The sequence below is a fragment of the Amphibalanus amphitrite genome, unplaced genomic scaffold (genome assembly GCF_019059575.1).
Source record: "Amphibalanus amphitrite isolate SeventyFive unplaced genomic scaffold, NRLGWU_Aamphi_draft 000225F_arrow, whole genome shotgun sequence".
NCBI lineage: Eukaryota > Metazoa > Arthropoda > Thecostraca > Balanomorpha > Balanidae > Amphibalanus > Amphibalanus amphitrite.
In genome coordinates, this window is record NW_024881720.1 from 1 (window position 1) to 13224 (window position 13224).

General features: G+C 45.1%; 1 long non-coding RNA gene across 1 annotated transcript; it reads right to left on the bottom strand.

Annotated features, from left to right (window-relative positions):
* Positions 1-3458, bottom strand: LOC122385620. Its single transcript, XR_006257224.1, has 4 exons — positions 3146-3458; positions 2264-2406; positions 1237-1545; positions 1-790 (listed from the first exon to the last, which is right to left on the bottom strand). It is a non-coding gene; the product is annotated as an uncharacterized LOC122385620 (long non-coding RNA).
* Positions 3459-13224: the final 9766 nt, after the last annotated feature.

Sequence of the window (13224 nt, forward strand, 5' to 3'; positions counted from 1 at the left end):
AATAGTGAAATATATTCACTTTAATTCACATATCGCTTTGATTCATGGTACGGCTGCTTGATTTGCCACCAGCGCACATAGACATACACAGCCGATCTCGGCATGTTCTGTTCCAGAACAGCATACAGTGACACCAAAATGCATTCATGTTCTGGCAACTTATTCCAAAGATACACATATTTTACGACGAAACGTTCCAGAGAAAGTATTTTCTCGCTCACAGATGCTCAGCAAGAAGCGCGCGATTGATTGCAACTAGCCGCTCACGATTTCTAATATAGCGCTGGCCAAAACCTACCCCTTACATCCAAATATAATAATCTTATTCCAGTCTCTGTCCTATTTATTATTTATTATCGCATCGACTGAATGATTACCACGGCATAGCCTTCATATATTAGCACAAATTGCGAGACACGTCGAGACCGTATCGGCGCATCCTTCACAGATCCGGGTGTCGCCTCCACTCTCAATCAACCCTGACACACATCAATCGAACCATGTCGGCTCCAATCATCTTGAGTTCCGTACAGAAATCTGATGGCCGGCCCGTCAGTTGATCATATCTGTCTGCGCGCACTACACCCGAGCTCAGCCTTAAGTGCACTGTGCGGCCTTCTCCAGATGACGCCTCTGAGCATGGCGCTTATCCTGCACCTGGATGCATAGAGCCTCTTGTTCGTGTACGGCCATTAGCATTTCAGGAGTCTGATGTTCTCGGCGGAGGCGGCGCTGGTCACCGTGGAGCCGTCAGACGACACCGTCAGCTCGAGCGCACGCGACCAGTGACCTGCAAAACAGCGAGTCGCGGCACGTCACGACGAGTGACGACCGTCACGTTTCAGTCACGAAGGCCGTTATAGAACAGTCACGCCGACTGTCATATAGCAGTCACGGCTGCCGTCACAGGTCACGACGATCGCGTGAAATGCCACTACCAGCCACGGCGACCACGAATCATACCTCATAACGTTTCCTGTCGCACACTCGTCCATAATAACAGTACATTCACCTGTATACACATTACACATTCCTCACTCAGCATTTCTCACTCACTCGAAGCTCGAGCCTGAGACCCATCGAGCGCCACGACACTTGCAACGGCACCTACATTAGCAGACATCCCATCCCGGCAACACACAAAGTTCCCCCAAGCAACCCACCTAGGGTCACTGACCTAGTAACGAAGCAGGACACAGCTGACCTGTGGATGCGTTGGTTGACACAATTACTGACCTGGACATAATGTGATCGTTTCTGTCGATACGCGCGCCGGCGTATCGACGCCGTCGGCGAGCGGGACGCGGTCGGCTGGCAGGGCGCCGTCGGCGGGCGGGCCGGCGTCGATCGGCGTAGGTCGGCGAGCCTCGTTCGGCTACCGGATCACCTTCGGCCTGCGAGCGACCGTCGGTCGTCGGGCCACCATCGGCGGGCAGAACGCCGTTGGCTGGCGGAAGCCCGTTGGCTGGCGGAACGTCGCCGGCTGGCGGGGAGCTGTCGGTGAGCAGGCCATCGTTGGCAGTCCCATCGTGGTCGCGTGGCGCTCTGAAACACAGTAAGGAGTTAATGACTCATTAGGGACCATATTATTTTCAAGTCCGATGCTGAATATCCCTAAGGTAATCTATTTAACTCACCAAGAAATATTCAGAGCATTCACTGGAAGCATAATCATGCAAGTAGGCCTTTAACTGCAATGCTATATTTTTTCCTTATGACACAATATGCCATGCCATTCAAACAGCCCATTTTGGTCAAACAGCAGACTGAGTGGAGCATAAAGCAATTAATCTGGTTGTAGCTTGCAACACCGAAGGATTGTACAGTGAAGGATAGGTGGTGCCTGTCGGCCTTCAATGACAGGTTCAGGCTCCGGAGCTGGTCCTGGAATTGGATCCGACTCAGCTGACTGCCTGAGGGTGGAGGGCAGAGGAGGACGCAGGTCGGGTTATATTGGCAGATGTTGAACAGTGATTGGTCATAACCATTTACCTATAAATTGATAAATTCACATATTGATGGGAAATGCAAGTATGGGACCACGCCTCCATCAGGCGGCCAAGGAGGTCGCCCCTGGACCCGCCTCGGCTCTCGGACCACAGCGACAACCGGCCCCGATCGACCTGTGGTCGACCGGTGACCGGTCACAGTCATCACGCCACTCACCGAGGACGGGGGGACGCCATTATCACCTATCAGGGGGCAGGTAACACAATTGGCATTATATCACTGCCCTACAGAGTCGGTGGGATGCACAACTGACCTGGAGATGACGTGATTGTTTCTGGACAATGTCCGTATGCGCGCCTCGTAGCTGGTGATAACACACTGCCATTTCTGCTGGGTGACGTCCGGCCCACAGCTGGATCGAACCGCGCTGTCTCAAGAACCACCGCCAGATACAACCTGGTGGATAGGATGATAACTCAAGAACCACACAACACACAATGAAGACAACAAAGGCGACAGCAGCGCATAATGATGATCTTGTATCATTTGGCTTATTCAATGTCACCACAGGTTGCAAACACTATATTTTGCTAGTCAGACTCCCATGGTGGGCTGATGTGCCTAGCTGTACTCTGAATGTAAGACTTTCCAAATGTAACTTAAGTAAATGTAAAAAATCAACAAATAACTTGTCTAGAAATAATGTTGCTAGTCTAAAACCAGCTTGAGCTCCCCCCCCCAACCCCCCAAAAAGGCACCCAGGAGCACATGAACACCAATGCACAATCACCTGCACAACACAGCACATACTCAAGGATGCCTGGGCCCTGTTTCACCGGTGATAGCAGCACGTTGCTTTTACACGTGTCAAATTGGGTTTCCATGGAAACAGCAACAGGCCCATTGTTCCAACACTACCACAAGTGTGACGTCAGCTCGCGCAATTTGATAGCAGCGTGGTAGCAGCGTCCCGTGCAACACAGCCCTGGTGCATGGCAGGGTTTGTAGGTCTGCCTAGCAATTTATGCTTAGCATGGGCTCTGGCTCAATTTTTCCACATTTATGCAGGGCATACTGGTACACTGGTGGGTACACATTTCCAGCTTGGTTGATATAGAATGATACGGATTAGTCAAACTAAGTGATGCATTTTGCTTGCCTTTTTGCCAAGCATTGTAGTCTGTTTCATACTCACGTCGTCGTCTTCGCGTCAGCATGACACTGCTTTGCTTCGCATACTCCATGCAGCCTCGGCAAATGAACCTCGATTACTTTGCAGAATATTAAAAATGTGCTGCATCCATTCGGGCACAGACTTGCTTTCTTGAATGCAAATCAAGGGTACAAACGAGCCAGGACTTGAGGCAAACTTTGCCCTGCCGTGTTGCCCATAATTGTGGCATGAATACAAAAAAACACTGTTTCCTGGTGGCATTGCAAATTTCCAACCTGAACCCATGCAAAGATCTCAAAACCTCAAAACCAAAAGAGCACCAGAAAAAGGAAACAAACGCCAACACCCCATACAATCTACACAACTCTTTTGTGTTATGCGCTTCACAACTTCTACCATCAACAAGCTGCACAATTTTAAATTGAATTTTGACCGAATTCCAATGTGCCTAATCGGCCTAATCAAAACAAATTCGAAAATCAGAGATGTTCTCCGTCAGCAGCGAACACGCCCTTAAACCAATCAAATGAGAGCGCTGGCGTTCGCTAGCGATAGCAGTACAGGAAACTGTGCGCAGCTGCATGTGATAATCATGGTTTGCAGTTTTCAACATCAAATTTCGTACTGAGCCCCAATTTATTTTGTATAAAACCTTACACCAGCAGATAGAAAATTTAATTTTGTATAATATTGTACCATAAATAGATGCCGACTCGGTTTTATTTCTTAGTAATACTCCATTGATTGTTACAGTGTGACTTTTGGTAGCAAGGAACCTCTCACATTCTAGACCAAAAAAATATATCTTATGACACCGAAACTGCAATAAAACATGCTTATTTGGGAAGAAAATTCAATTTGTATTATGATGAACACCTTTTATGAGCCCATCTGCGGTAGGTTTACCAACTATGAATGTTTTTGTTCAAGACTGTTTTGTACCCAAAACTTTAAATTTCAACTTTGGAAGGAAAATTGACAATGAGCCCCAATTAGATGAGCTTTAATACTTTTATATGTTATAGTCTGTGCATTTTTGCACATTTTGGTGGTTTATTTAGATGCCGACTCGGTCTTGTTTTTTAACAATATTACATTTAGTGGAACAGGATGACAAAGAACACCAATGGTGGTGATGCATTCAACATGGATTAATTCTAGTTTTGAGCATTAGTAAATGCAAAACACACATAAAATATGAGATATAATTCAATTTTAATATTGATTGCTACTGATTTGAAACCCATACCACTGGTATTATTCGAGAATTCGTTGTACAACTTTGGCAGGTCCGGTGGGATGACAACTTTGGGAGCATGGTGGTTTCGAAATTCAAAGAAGCAATATTAGGCTATGATAATAGTTTTTCACCATTAATTTTTATTTTTAAGGATGAAAACATATTTTCGGTACTAAAAAATCCCTACAACCTAAGATTTATTATTTTCGAAATGGCGTGGCCGGCTTCAAAATTATCTTCGCAAATGCTTTACAGAAATACACCATTCCTGCCCTGAAAACATTTATGGATAATATATATGTAAATAATAAAACATATGAAAATATGAGGCCCAGTTCCCTTTTTTGGAATGAAAAGGCCAGCTGAAAATAGTGGTCAAAATACCTTAGTGTTGTGGCGGCGAACCGGTTTTACCTAGTTCTCTATATACCGTGATGTCCGGCAGAAGTTTGATGGCCGTTGGTGGTCCGTTCTCCTTCCGTCGTCTCATCGCTGATGCCGTCGTTCCCTTCATCACCTCCTCTACGTAGAAGTCCCCGGTCACGGTTTGGCCGCGGGGCACGATGTGAAGGTCTGACAGGCCACGGAAACTCATCATGCCCCACACCAGGACCTTGCCCGGCTGCTTGACGGTCTCGATGACAGGCACTTCTGAGCTGTTCTGAGCCCAAACACGGTCGTTCTGGCGGTTGGGAGGATGAAACAGCTCAAAAGGAGACTCGTCGCTGAACAGGACCCGCCTCTGCAGTCCTGTATGGACCAGTTGATCCGACTTTTAGCGAAGTCCAGCCGTTTTCGTCGTTGTGCTGCCGTCAGCTTGGGCTCCACGCGCGGTTTCAGCGGCTTCAGACGGAGGCACTGCCGCAGATACCGGTGGACAGCTGACTTGGAGGCCGGATGATTTTTTGCACTGAGTTTCCGCGCCAGTTTCCGTGTCGACTGGTGCCGTTTCGTAACGGATTTCGCCACCACGATTTTGGCCACCCGGCTCATCGCTGTCTTCCGCCCTCTTCCCCCGTGGTTCTCCAGTGCCTCTCCCTTGCGGTCGAGGGCCATCCAGCGTCTGAGGGTCCTGAGCTCTATCCTTAGCTCCTTGGCTACCTGTACCTGGGGCGTGCCGCCGTTGACCATGCCGACAGCGCGATAGCGAGTCGACAAAGGGTACTCCTTCGCCATGGCTGATATGCAGTCCGCGCGCCTCGCGACCCTCTCGGTAAATGACCTCTGCCGCCCCGCCGGGTCCTGGGTCGGCTCACCTGGCTAGGTCACGTGACCAACAAACACGTGACCGTGCCCCAGGGTCGGGTCTCGGTAAAGCGCCATTGGTATACCGGTATTGCTCTGAGGAAACGTAACGAACGGGAGAGGACATCAATTTCGGGACACCCTGTATAGCGGCCTCCTAACCGTACAACGCCCTCCGGACCGGCGCCCTCTGCGTTTAGCGCCCTCCTGACAAGTCGGTGCCCTTTTCACCGTAGAGGGCCCTCCTGAGCTGTAGGCGGCCTCCTGACCGTACATCGCCTTCCTCACCTGTCCGCGCCCTCCTCTTTAACCCGCGCCCCGCTGGGGGGGGGGGCAGAATCTGCCCCCTCCCGTTTTTCGCCAATAACTTCTAAACGCGTTACGCCAGCGACGTCAAACTTTCAGTAGCTTATCATACATCAATTTGACACGTTCCCTGTAAATTTGAGCGAAATCTATCGGAATTTTTTTTGAGAAATTGACGTTTTAGTGACGTCATGTTCGCCATTTTCGCCTCAAAAACGGCAAAATTTCAAACGCCGCTAACATCTTCATTTTTAACCCGCGCACCGACGGGGGTCTGCGCCAACTTAGTACCGACGGGGGGGGGGGCGGATGACCGCCCCCCCCCTGAGATCTCGAGAACGAAGCAAGATAGCGACAAGCGGTAAACGGCATCGGATACGCACGGACAAGGTCTACAATTTTTACTAAGGTCATTTTCAGGTCAGGTCAAAGATGACGTCACAGGGGTCGAAAAAGTCAAAATGGCGGCGCTAGATATGGAGAGGGTTTTTCTCGAATAACTTTCGAAGTAGTCGAGATAGGAACAAACTAAGGGCATCATCGTGATCCTCTCGTCAATCCGCATCGAATGACATATATGTTGACCTCGAAAGGTCAAGGTCAAAGGTTGACCTCAGGTCACGTGACCTCGAGGTCATCATGTATATCATTCGATGCGTCTTGACGAGCTGAACACAATGAGACCATCCGCGCGGCTGTATCTTGTTCCTGTAAGGAGTTATTGGCAAAAAACCTTTGGTGACCTTTGATGACGTCACATGACCTTACAGCTGCCCAACAGCAAAACAGACCTCAAGGCAGTGAAGGTTGATCGTATGTGAAGTCATGTATGGTATATGGGGCCATTCCGACCCGTTTTAGTGGTAAAAACAGGGAGTTGATTTTTCCCCCATTGACTTATAATGGGGAGGTCGCGAAATTGACCTGACCTTAGGTCACCGACATCAAAATTCCGAGATATACAAATTGTAGCTACTAATGACCTAATAACATCCTGCGACTTTCAAAGGCCTCCGACATCTACTGTAGCTCTGGCACGGTGACAAAGTTGCAAAAAAGTGACTTGAGGTTGGGTCATTCAAAGTGACCTGGTGACCTGACCTTAAAAGTTAGGAGGTTCAAACTTGCACACCATGTGTAAAATTGATGAGAGAATAGTCATACCAAATTTCGCGGCGCTACGCGCCGCGGTTTTCCCGCTATCAGCGAAAAACCTCAGGGGGGGGCGGATATCCGCCCCCCCCCCGTCGGTGCGCGGGTTAAAGGAATCAAGGCGTGACAAAAAGGTTATACGTGATTCTACTTTGTCTATCAAATGGCTGTCTCGGTTTTTTGAAAATTTTGGATTATAGCCCAATTTTGTTTTTCTTAAAAAACTGGCTTTTGGGAAAATAGTTATAAAATCCAAAATTTTGAGTGTATCGAAAAACCGGTCAGAGAAGTGGTCAATGTGCACCTACATACCAATTTTTAGAAGAATCGGTTCGAAAATGTGAGATTCAAAATTTTATGACGTCACGACACACAAAAATTTTGAAAAATGATTTTTTTTTAAAGTTTTAGAACTCGTACGAAAACAAAAATAGCACCATTCGATTTGTCGTGAAAAACTGCATCAGATAGACTCCTTTTTAGGCCTTAACAAACAACTTCAAAATTTAGCCTCATTTGACCTGACCTTGACCTGACCTCGATCTGAAATTCATCCAGAGGTGGTCCATATCACTTATTGAGTGTGTCTAATGAATTCTATGAGTAAAATGACCCATAAAACATGTGTCGCACATGCCCTTTTCTATATTTTGTTTTCCTTGACCTTGACCTTTGAATGACATTGTATGCAACGAATATTGTCTTGGTAGTCTAAGAACACGTTTTGGGCAATCAGTCTCAGTCCATTCTTCGGCAACTACGGTGCAAGACCGATACTGTAGAAACTTGCATTTCGTACCCTTGACCTGACCTTGACCTGACCTCTGACCTACTTGAGCAAAAAAAAAATTGGGCTCTTAAAGACTTAAAGGGACATGTTCATGTCTAACATGGGGAATGAAGTTGAGATAGCAGTTTTGCTCGTTATATGCCAAAACCACATAATCCGGAGCCATTCGTCTCAAAAATATAAATTGACAGCGCTACAGAGCAATTTCGGTGGTCTTTACCAGATCGCCAAAGTCTTTACCAGATATGACCAGAGGTGTATGACGTCAGCAAGAAAAAGCCTAGATTAGGCAAGGCAAGGCAGGCGCGGCGCGGTGCGGCCGCCCGCCCCAGGGTATATAGAACAACGGGTACACCAACGACGCGGAAAGCGCCCATTTTACCTGGATAAGTTACATGGTAGGTGATATATTTTTTGAATATGGAAAAAATAGAGTATTCCATTCTGACGAGCAAAGCCAAATTCATAAAGCAGTTATTTTTTTAATTATATGTACCAGAAATAACATACCAACTATAGTTTAAAACTTAGTCTAAAGTTAGTCGAAAAGCGTATAGTTGATACTAAGATGGAAGGAATCAATGGAAGGCAGAAATGGCGCAGCTGTTTCATTCTTAAAACGTTCGCAAGCAGGATTTACGTGATGCTAGCGACATCTATGAATGCAATCGGAGATGCTGATTGGCCGATCGAGTCCGTGAGCAGTATCACTAATTTACGCTAGTACAGGGTTGAGGCAAAGTGCGCATGCGCAGGAACTTGTGCTCTCATGGAGGGTCTTTTGGAACCTCGGGCAGCGCCCAATGCTTTTTGGACCTGTTATGGCCTCCGCATCGAAAAACACTAGATAGAAAGGTTGTAGAGGAAGCTTGAGGCTACCTTTCCCCACAATAATATTGGCACTTTTTCTTTTAACTCACGTATGGGGCTCGCTTGAAAAAGGTCGATTTAACATGGAAACCCTATGGGGTAGTAGTTTTTGAGCGCCCATTTGGCCTAATGCTACCAACTGTTACTGGCTACCCCTGGCCCGCCCGCCCGCCCGCCCGCCTGCCCGCCTGCCCGCCTGCCTGCCCGCCTGCCTGCCTGCCGCATATTTACGTCTGGACAACGAGTTGCGGGGAAAAGTGCTGATTTTGTTGCAGTTTTAGGAGCCGGTGATTAGGCTGGATTTTTGGGTTGCTTTTTCGTTCCAATTCATGTATTTCATAGTGTTTGGCTTTTGAATATTTTAGTTCTTTCAGATAAATATTACTTGCCTTACAATTTTTTAAAAACATTTCATTTTTTATAAGCCGACGTTCAGAGTCCTAAAAATACATCAGCACTACAATCATTGTAAGCAAACAAGTGGAGCACCACTTGGCTCTGTTCCAAGGCCATTTTTTAGTTTATCAGGTGGTTTTCTTACTCTTGTACGTCGTTGTGTTGGATGTTTTGAATCCCAAGATTGACTTAAATCATATTTAATAAGCATGTTGACTGAAAACAATCTGAAGTAGGTCCAGGAGGCTGACAGAGGTCCTGACTCCTGAGCAATATCAATATCAAGTTGAACAAGTTTTGAAATTTTGGTTGATAGACGCTTGTTGATCGGGCTCATATATCAGCAAGAAAAAGTAAAATTAAAAGAGATTATTGGCCAAAAACAAGCTATAATATTGCAGACCTTGGAGCAATACTGAAGAGCACGCTGAGCAGGATCATGCCAGAAAATGTTGACTGATGAGCGCATATTGATGTATTGGTATGAATATTGAATGATAACTTACAACAGCAAGATAAATTAGTGCTAACTATCAAGTTAAAAATCTAGAATGAATGGACTTGGGCAGTTTTACTATGCTTAGATGCTATGCAGATTGTAATATGTGCATCAGGTATGAGGTACTCAGTGTCTGGCAAATGAAACATGAGATCATTCCATTGCTACTGGAGGACAAAGCTTGGATCACTAAATCCACTTTATGTTGATTTTGATGTTAATCATCACTGTATTTCTTGAAAAAAGGATTGTAGTAAAATTGTCAATGTGACAATCCATGCACAATGTGATCATATAATGTGTTCATAGTCATTCGTGATGGTGATTATTGGTCCAATATACAATGGCAAAGCTCTCAGTCTCAGCGTTTCTTCCTGTGGATGGCCAGCAGTGACTCAGAGCTTAGAAGTATTAGTCTTCTTCACAGGGCTGGGATAAAAAGTACTGAGGGTAATCTTCCACCAAGGAACTCTACTTTGACATGGTATGAGATGTAGGCACAAGTAGGTAGGTGCTTAGTTCCTATAGTCAGTAGTTGTGTATGTTAAAGGGACTATCCCACCTTTAACATGGGGTTTGAGTTGAGATAGCCAAGTTTGCGGCAAGGTTCAGAAACCACTATCTATCTAGGTTGCAACCCCCGCGGCCTCTTGGTGTTGAAGAAATTCGTTCCCTTCATTTGAAAATGGGCCTTGTACAAGGCCCTATCTTCAACATGGAGCGACCGTTAGTGTGACGTCACCTCGTTTAGTCATTCTGATTTAAATGGGTTTGTTCGTTGAAAAATCGCTTAAAACTTGGTCTGAACTTTGTTGTGGTGCCTTCAGAGTAAAAAGAATCAGCTTTATGACAGTAATGTGGCCTGGGGAAGGAGGTAATTTTGGGCTGTGACGTCACATATTTGAAAGTTTGTGTTTGGAATATGGGAAGCCTAAGATGTTTAATGAAAAATAAATGCCAGAACCGTGTTCCTGGTCATCCAATCTATAAAGTCGGGCACAATTTAACTGGTTTTAACAACATTTTAGAAGGTGGGATAGTCCCTTTAAAGGAAGACTGCCACCTTCAAAAAGTTTTCTCAGATCGGCCCATGATTTTTTCCCTGGATAAAACGAAATTTTAGAATTCACCTGGCAAGCTGTCATCACGTATATCGCGTAAAAAATTATCGATTATCATAAATTATCAATCGGTTAATGTCTAGCGACAATGTTGACACATCACTAGACTTCAAGGTCATAAGATATGGAAGCGGGTTTTGTCGCTTCCATATCTTATGTTTCTAGATATGGAAATCTTATGTTTCTAGATCTTATATCTTATGTTTATCTAGACTTTCCGTAATGTTTAACTTCGTAAAACATTTAAAAATCATGGCTCATTTGGAATGGGTCTGGCCCATGTTAAACCCCATTTCCCACTTTTTTTTTGGAAAAAATGAACTACTGAATATATTAGTTTAAATTTTATTTTGACACTCCAAAATTCTTCTCTGATCTCGAAACAATCAAAGTTTCGACATATTTTTGCCAAAAGATAAGAAAACTAATGTTTCAAAGTTATCGATAAACGTAGAGATGTCCGTTTTCTTGAACTAAAAAAATGGCATCAAACTGAACTTTGGTCTCCGATTTCTCGCAAACGGGTTCGAATTTCGGAAAACCGACTTCAGTCTGGGACATAGGTGGCTCAGCTCTAGTGAAAACCGTTTTGTGTAAAAAAGGTGGCAGTCTACCTTTAAGTCGGGTTAGCTTAGATTAGATTGTTAGTTTTTTAATTTGCCAAGTGTCCATAAAAATGTGACCTTAGCAATGAGCATACCTGACTAACCTGACAGCTGACCTAGCCGCAATCATCACACATATTTGTAGCCTACCCAAGACCAGCATAGCAGTAGCACCCAGTTATAGGTAGGTACTCACCCTAACTCAATCTTACCTGCTCACCTTCAACTTGCCAAAAGTTAGCTCACATTGCCAAGCTGCATCCAGGGAAACAGTGAACTGAGGAACTGGCTCATTGGGTGGCTGGTGTGAGTCTGTGCATTTAAAGTGTTTCTTATCTGAAGCTGCTCTGCTCTGCTGTATGTCATTTTAGATGTTCAGAAAATGTGGGAAATGATTACTAAGCTACTATAGTGCTTTGTTAATGCTTGAGACATGAACAAGTACAGATCCTGCAGGGTACAGCTATGAGTTAGATGCTAGGTGAGTATGTTATGTGAATGTGCTGTTCGGTGTTCCCTGTTTGACCATAGTAAGTATACAAACAAGCACAGGGTCACAGTTATATTCAATCTCCACATAAACATACAACAAAAACGGCCACATAGCCTAACTCCGAACACACCACAGATAACTTAGGTCTTTGCAGGCACAAAAATGTTTTAACAGGACAGGTATACAATATATCCTCTATCCTTGTGGGATCTTGCTGCCAAGTTGAGGTACGATGACTGAACTTCAGGATTGATCAACCTTTTCTTAGCCTCTGCTTATTGTTATATATGAGAATTGAGAAAGACCAAATGCTTGTTTGTTTTGATTTACAGGACATGTATACAATATATCCTCTGTCCTTGGGGGATCTTGCTGCCAAGTTGAGGTACGATGACTGAACTTCAGGATTGATCAACCTTTTCTTAGCCACTGCTTTTATACGAGAAAGACCAAATGCTTGTTTGTAAACTGCGTTGAAAATTTAATGATCCATCTTCAATTCTGACATGAAGTTCCCTCTACATGCTACATGCTCAGTTAAAAGAAAAAGTATCAGATTGTTTTGCTTTTTAATTACAGCGGGAAGAAAGGTGTCCGGATAATTTCGTTACACCCCCTGTAATGTTCAAATGATTGCTAAATTCGAAATCAGCCCCAAAAACTAGCCTAGAAACATGTAAAACTCGAAAAAGTGAACCGAGGTCATCAAAGGTCATTGAGCTGACCTGACCTTCAGGTGACCTTGACACCCACCCTAATGCATGGGACCAGCATCATATCACATGTTTCAACGCTTGAAACCACGTGAAGACAGCAACCGCGCGGCTAATGCGCGCCGACATACGCCGAATCGCGATTCGGGCCAAACATGGTCTCGAGAAATAGGTCACTCAAAGGTCATTTGGGTCAGGGTCATGAAATTTTCAGGGTAGGTGTAAAATTGATAAAATCGGGGGTATTGAAAGTTTCGTCGCGATCGGACGGCTTTCAAGCGAGTTACTCACGAAAAACCGATGGAGGGAAAAGCGCACCCAAAAAGGCAGAAATATGCACATGCGATATCCTATACTGCGAAAAAAGGTGCATCATTTTTGAACGTCGCCGACAAATTGTAATTACCCTAAGCTCAGGCAGATTTATGGTAGAAAATCCCCCAAGTGAAATACACTACGGCGGAAATAAAATACCCTACGGCGGAGCTCGGTTGCAATTTGTAAATACGCTGCCTGCCTGCCTGCCTGCCTGCCTGCCTGCCTGCAACGCAGCAACGCAAGGCAGGTAGTTGCTTTGCTTTGCTTTGCCTTTGCCTTTGCTTTACCTTTGCCTTTGCCTTTGCTTTTGTCTTTGCTTTGCTTTGCTTTGTTTTGCTTTGCTTTGTTGACA